Source organism: Lissotriton helveticus, chromosome 3_1 (assembly GCF_964261635.1).
Source record: "Lissotriton helveticus chromosome 3_1, aLisHel1.1, whole genome shotgun sequence".
Taxonomy (NCBI): domain Eukaryota; kingdom Metazoa; phylum Chordata; class Amphibia; order Caudata; family Salamandridae; genus Lissotriton; species Lissotriton helveticus.
In genome coordinates, this window is record NC_136061.1 from 1,014,717,040 (window position 1) to 1,014,725,148 (window position 8,109).

An 8,109-nucleotide genomic window follows, 5' to 3' on the forward strand; every position below is an offset into this window, starting at 1 on the left:
TTACAAAAGAAACGACAACACATGCTGTCTAATGTCATGTACAGCTCTGGCCACAGAGGATAACCTGACATTAACTCTTTTAAATACAAAAAGAGGGTTTCCTTGTGAATAATTCAAATTCACATTTGTATTACCATTGTATATCAGAATATTTACTACATGAATATTGTTTTGCAAGAATATTAGCCAAAGAATATTGACAACCAAAACATCATAAAGGTAAATATATATTGGTGAGTGTAAATTTGCTATTCTTACCTCCACATCTGCATACCTCAAAGTTATATATTGCCAAGCTACATATATGTGAAATATAATCAAATTACACATACCTATTTGTCCTTAATATGTCACTATTTTGTTTGTTGATATTTTTCTAGCACACTCTATAAATATCAATATTCTGATACCATACCTCTGTGGTAGTGCATAAGGATGTGCTAAGATGTGAGAGTGTCTGGGTGTGCTTGGTCTAGGCTCAGTAAAATTAACAAATGGCGTGCCCATTGCACTGTACACTGCACATTGATGTCCATATTTATGAAGGGCTTGCGCCACTTTTGTGACACTACAGTGGCGTAGCACCACATTGCGCCCTATTTACAAAGTGAAGCAACTAGGCAGATGCATCAATCAATCAGGGGTTTATAGAGCGCGCCCCTCACCCGTGAGGGTCTCAAGGCGCTAGGGTGGGGGTGGGTGCAGCTCCGGAACATTCAAAGAGCCAGGTCTTGAGGCTCTTCCTGCCTGGAGGTGTGCAGAGTGGGGGAGCATCTGATTCATCACTTTGTAAAGGCCTGCGCTATATTATACCTGCATCAGGTATAATGTATGCAGGCTGGGCGTTCCCGTAAAAAAGCCTTGCAGAAGTGGCACAGTGAAATTTGTGAGATTTCACTGTGCCACTTCTATGACTTGACTGTCAAAATCCTTATGCCTGTGTCAAGCAGATGTAAGGATTGACTCAGGTTTTTTCACATGGGACTCGCCCATGGGTCATGACACATTGCTGGAGTTGCATCAGTTTTCTGACACTCTAGCAATGTGTCATTTGTGCACCACCATAGATATTAGAATTCCTGACATATCTGTAAATCCTTTCGCCATGGAACGCCCTACTGTAAATACGGCACATCCATGGTGTCGTAAGGATGGCACTATAAAAAGTGACACATCGCTGTTTTTGCCCAGCGATCCTGTTTTTTGTCCAGCGATGCATCACTTTTCATAAATGAAGCCCTGACTGCTCTTCTCTATGAGATCTTCCATTTTTCTTGCCACAGAATGGCTGCTCTAGGCCGCACTCAACCTCCTCTTGCATTATCACCAACCCTGATGCATTAGTGAAAACAGCACAGTACTGCCTTCGCGCTGACAGTGCCATTGAAGTGACCTACAATGGCGACGGAGCAGTTGTATCTGCTCAAACCTACATATTCGCTTTGAATCTTATATAAATAATAATACAATGTGCGGTTATGAAAAGGAATAGATCACAAGTGTAGCCATTTCATGTTTGACTACTGCGCCAGTCTTGCCTCGTTAACACACAGCTCTTTGCATGTTATGTTTACTACACGATTTTCAAAGCAAAACTACAAATCCCAGAATGCAACATCCTGTTATCTAAACCACTATCCAACTTGAAGGTATCACACATTAGATGGTTTTACTTAGCCACAGAGAAAAGGTTAAAGTGTGAAATAAAGCATATGGTAGGCATGCTTGTAAACGATATTCAAATTGTACATATTTCGCCATAAAGATGTCTCCGGTGACCTCCGTAAGACACTTACCCTTCAGCATCTTTGCTTCTGATGTCCCTAAACTCTGTGTCATTTGAAGAATAATTAGGCGGGCTCTTGGGATAATTTACTTGACTGCAAACTCAACATAGCATGAGCAGCCAACAAATACTAAAAAAAAACAGCAAGACAAGGCTCAGAGTGCGGGTAAGTGCTTTCAAAGCCAATAACGGCAGCCCTGCGTACATCACACAATCTGCAAACTGAGAGCCTTTTCAGGGTAATGTGACAGTTCCATTTGGAATGACATGAGCTACTTACGCCTATAATTAGCGCGCGATACAAAGTGCTTTTATTGCAGCTTGGAAAATGTTGTCAGACTTGGTTAGTCCCTGCTGGGCTTCCCAGATGCTTTGATGTATGTAAATCCTATTTGGTAAAACGTGTGTTAACTGAGTGGCTCATTTAGATAATGAAGGGCGTCCAAAGGAAGGATTTAAAAGGCTGCTTCATTTACCTTTCTGTTTCTCTCTTTAAACGAACCTTGATGATTGAGAGGGTCTGTCTCCTGGCTTGTGCTACAAATGCCAGGGCCAGTGGAAGAGAATACACCATCTGGGGCCAAAACACATAAATTGCTCTCGTGCTGAGCACTTTTGCCCCGGTGCTGTGTAATTTTGCACCAGCGTCGGGCAGTTGTTCATTTTAGTGATACACACCCTGATAAGAAAGTAAACAGAGCAAAGTGAACACGAAACAAAGGGTCTGTTTATCGCACCTAATTAAATGTAACTGTATTTATATAGCGCCTACCGCCCCTTAATACATGACGATTAAGTGGTCTCCGTTACTTATCAGCTGAGATGAACAGCGCCTAGTTGTCCCGTAAAAAGGGGCTTTCTATGCACGTTTTGGTATTTACCACATGCAAATCGGCATGTCCTTGTATTTGACCTAACAAAAATGAACGAAAGGTGCGTTTTTTTATAACACCCAGGGGCTTATTTACAATCCTCTGCGCCACTTTTGCGTCATTTTTACCATGGGAAAAGTGACGTACTGGATGCCAAAATGCGAGGAAAAAAAATTAAACACAAAACGAATTCTTCCGATATGTGTGTCAACTTTTATCACCGCACATATTGAACATTGTAAGACATTACGCCGAAAGGGCACCCCGCTTTCAAAAAGTACTATTGCTGTAGGGTCTCGCTGTAGCCACCAAATTGTACACTGCGAACGATATCACCTCCTACGGTACACACATATTTCACTGATGCAAATGTTCACATGCTCCCTGATGTGATATATATTTTTTATTCTTAACAGCTTCTTTAAAGAGGGAGTGTGCTTCCTTGATGTCGCTTCCCAGTTAAATATGTAGCCTGTTTGCACAGCAATTTGTAGCTGCCCTGTAATCATGCGTTTTCATTTTACCTCACTACAAGCCAAGTTCAGGAGAGGTTCAGCCGGCTCCGCTTGCTATGATTTGTCAGGACAGTTATGAGGGAACGTGTATGCATCCCTGTTTGTTTAACTCGACGTTTACCCTTTGATCTCATGTTAACATACCTCACTGGCAGGTAATGATTGATAACGGAGGATTGTAAAGTTCAGGTAATAAACAGCTCTCTGCTCATAATAATGCAGCGTAATGTACTTTTTACGACCCACTTTGATGGACAATTTCCCTGTCAGCTCTGCCTAATTGTCCAAACAAAGCCACCCATGGCTTCAAGAATACATGTTTAACAGGGACGCAATATTTAGGGTCACGATTGAACTACATACTGCGGATATATACGGGCGAGAGAACTATCTCCAAATGCAATCTCTAGACTGGAGCAGCTAAGTTAGAGAGAGGTTTAATGGGAAACTTTGATGTTTACACTACCCCTTCCCAGCTAACTGGCTTATGTTTGACTCTGTCTGTGGTGGCTTTTGTGGTGGAACAATGTTATCTCCACTCTCAAAACGCATAAACATGATTTAAGTTCGATGTAACACACATGGCTAAAGAAGAGCGATTTGTAAGTTATTAAGTAATTAATGCCGCGTGATGACTCCATTAAATACACTTAAAATGTATTCAAAAAGTAGATTTATTAAGAAAAACATTTTGTGTTAATAATGCATTATAGTTTAAAGATGAAAAATTGGTGTATTTTTGTGCATCTGATATTCAAGAGTACAATTATGTGACAAAGCGATGAAGATAAAAAGGCGAAACATAGAACAGACTGAGAATGTATTGCAGACATTACATGCTGTTCAGGGCCATGTCACATGTGGAGCTCCCATTTGCGACATATAATCTCATTATATTTCTAATGTTGGGATTAGCATTATTGTATCTACCAATCCAGTACTTTTGAAGGATTAGATCAGAAGAGAACCCACAGCATCCAAGATGCCAGACTACGAGTTTGGTGGTCCGACCGCTGGACCGTCATTGCGGCAGTCAGGAGTACGCAGCCAAGCCGGCGGCATCCCAACCACTGTATTATGATAACACCCCCCGGGCTGGAGGTGTTGTGCCTTCATAGAGAGCCTGAAGCATATGATGCTGCTGTGATAGTGTTGCTTGCATGTTGGTGCACTATGTGCCATGCACCATGTCTGTTCATCTTCCTGCTTCTTTCTCCAATTCTAACACTGTAAAACATAGGGCAATATTATCAAGAAAGGGCGATACATTATCACCGCTTTTATGGGCAGGAAACTGCAGCTAAAGCGGCGATAATGGGCTTGATAATATGCCCTTGTGAATTCCCATAGAAGCCCAGGTTAACACCAGAACCTGGGCTTCTATGGGAATTCACAAGGGCATATTATCAAGCCCATTATCGCTGCTTTAGCAGCAGTTTCCAGCCGTTAAAAGCGGCCATAATGTATCGCCCTTTCTTGATAATATGCCCCAAGTTTTCTAAGGTGTCGGGCCCATTTTGGAGTTTGGCAGACAGGATACTTTGTAGCAACCTAAGAACCCTGTTCACCAATCTCTCGGTCCATCAACCTCATTTAGAGACAGGCAGACCATTAATATTCCGTTGATGGAACTCTTGTTGGATCTGTCGACAGAATACCTCCTCTGGCGGCCTGATAGAATAGAGCCACTTTGTACGTTTTTTTTTCAAAAGCAAAAAACTTTGGAAAAACTTGGCTGATGGGACCATCCTTCAGACTTTTCCCACATTGACATGGTAGTTCATGTCAATGTACAGAGATGTCCGTGGGGCCTGTGGACATCTTTACATTTGGTAGATTGGACGTCTGTCAGAGTGACAGAGTAAAGTACCCTCTGCCAAACTCTAAACCAGGCCATTATTCTTTAGTCTCACTTCTTCTAAGCTATTTTTGTAATCATATTGTAGACTAAAACTCTCACTTACAAAAATGCCTAGTCAAAAAAACATCATTGAGGTCATCTCCACCCTCCACCTTTCTGTTTTATTTACTCAAACCATTGATGATGGCATGCCTCTGACATTGTGTTTCTCTAACAGTTGTCTAGCATTTTAAGTTGTTAAAGGGGGGAAAAAAGGACCGATTCCTAGTCTACAATATTCTTAAAATGCTGCCACCTGGCTGATGTTGAACCTTGGAAAATGAAACAGTGTAATCACAAACCTTAGGGCCCTTCGCTGCTTTAAAGTGTCAAATTATCATCTCCAGTTTTTAAATGAATGAAGTATCTGCCTCCTACCTGTTAGATAGCATATCAGAGTATTTACCAGGTTGAGTGCGAACGTCTTATAACTGACTGTTTCCAGATCAAGACCACATTGGAAAGGAAATTGAAGATTTGAGAAATCTGGATTTCACAAAGGGTAAACAATTACCTAATATGATGATCTCCATTGTGTTGATTGTATAAATGACATTCTGGTAACACTTAAGATTTGTATATTAGTATTCATTGACACAATGACACACAGAGAGAATCACATTTGTGTTTCACACCTAATTAAAAAATAAGATAACTAAGCACTCAGAGCTACATTGGTAAATATCAATATATGGTCATGGTGTTTACTGGTATTAACCATGAGTAAGATTTTCTCTTTAAGTGATGTATAAACATCCTAAACTGAGACTCAATGCAATTTATTTTGCGTTGTAGTTTCTCTTTAAATGTTTCAATGTACTCTTTACATTTAATTTAATATTTTCCAATCTCTCAATGTGAGAGTGCTTGCTCCATTAAAATGATTCCACCCCTTGGTAACTCTCTTCCTCCTCTCCATGTATTCTATACACTTTTGTTTTATCCCTTCCTTCTCTTTAGGTGTTCTATACACTTTCAAATTAGACCTTCCAAATCGATCTTCTAAACCATTATTATTTACTTCCAATTGTAATTTTAATTCTGACAATTTCATGCCAGGTACACATTACCAACTTCTAAATAAAAGAGGCTTTCAACTCTCCCCTTATACATAAAAAACTTTTGTCCATGAATTTCCCCCAATGAAACAAGGAACCATACATTCGTTCTTGTGAGAATTCAAGCACGGTATTGAATACTCGGGCAGCTTTATCACTCTCTTCATAGTTGTACAACTTATCAGCTCTGCAGTGACATGCACTCCAACTTGCATTTTAAGAATGACACACATCGCGTTTGGGCAGTGTGGTCCATGGGCACTAATACACACACCTGGAATTTCATCATGTAATGATGTGTGTGCTGTCTGTGATGGAGCAGAGGTGTTTCCTCCAATTTATTTATGACAAATTTTACACTGAAATTATTTGTGACACTATTTTGCATGAAAATGACAAACCTGAGTTAGACTTCATGTTTCAAAAAACACACAAAATGAAGTTCTGATTTAGATGTTGCATCGTAAAAGCATGCTGATTGTTAGCAGTAGTTTTGTGTTACACATAACAGTCAACAGGTAATTGTGGAATCAGACACTTGAGGTTATGTTAAGATTTCTGGTCACAAAATGTTTCTTTAAACGTATATGCTGTAATAATATGATGTGCAAAAGAAAGTACAAAAGTATATATGAGTGATAGTGATATATTAACATTTTATGAGTACCCTAAACTTACATAAATTAATTGCAATCATATTGAAGTGATATTAATTCGCTTAATTGAAAGATGAATGCATCATTCAATGTGACATGCGATTCATATTTTAGCACAAATCTCATCATGTATGAGCTGTATTTTATGAAGGCCTCAACTTTGCTTCCTTTCCTAATATGAACTCATGAACTGAATAGTCTGGAGCCTATTGGGACCTTTTGTAAAGTTATCACTTGTGTTCTAACTTTCAATCGCCTTCTTAGACATTTGTAGCCTACTTGACTAGACTTGCAACAAAAGTGCTACTTCCTCGAGTAAATGCTTGAGAATGGACAGGCATGGGATGAGAGCATGGAATCGCCTACTTTCTAAATGTACATTGATTGTATGACTAAACTACAGTGGCTCTAAGGAAACTGAGAGTAATGGATTACTTAATTCTTCCAGATCTGTATACTTTTTATTTACTACATCAACTCATCCTATGGAATGTGACCAATGGAACAGAGCGGTCCGGCAAATTTGGTGATGTCAATGGATGTGTAAACCTGGAATCGATTGAGTCTAATTGCTCAGATTTTGAAACTGATGGGCGTCACCTTTTTACCCTTCTTGTGGTATAGAAATTGACAATTTGGACTTCCAGAAACAGCGCTAACTGTGACGAAATACTGCTATCTGCTGTGATGAAGAAAGAAAAAAGCATAGAAGTAATTTAATCACAAACATTGTACAGCGGCTATGGTCAAACACAAGAAGAGGAAGGAGAGCCATTAAATAAGACGCAAGCAAATGAGATTGACAAGAGAGCCAATCAATCATGAGCAACGAGGTGGCCTACCACAACCCACATTAATTATTGATATTGTACACAATAGGTCTTAAAAAAAACAGTTAATGCACATACTGATGACTAGGAGACTCAAGGGGGTAGGGCCTCTAAATCATATTGGGGTGATTGTGTTGTTGTAAATTTTAGGAACCCCGGCCTTGTCCACCCACCTACTCACCCATCGTACAGTCTGGAATCAGCCGACTTCTGGGATTCTTCTCCATCCCTTGGGCTTTTTCTGTTGGCACCTGAGAGGTTCGAGGGGACCAGCATTGCAGTTTGTAGACATCCCGCACAAAGATACGGGTTTAAGGAGTAGGGTCTGTCCAGTGGGAAAACATTGCACCACACAAACCTTTCACCTCCTTAACTGAGGTGGATTGACTCATTTCTAGCCAGGAGGATCCCATCAACAGTGAGACTACCATTGAGATGATGAGCCCAGCCATGAGAAGGGGTAGTGGGGGTGTGGAGAATCCTAGCCTCCTA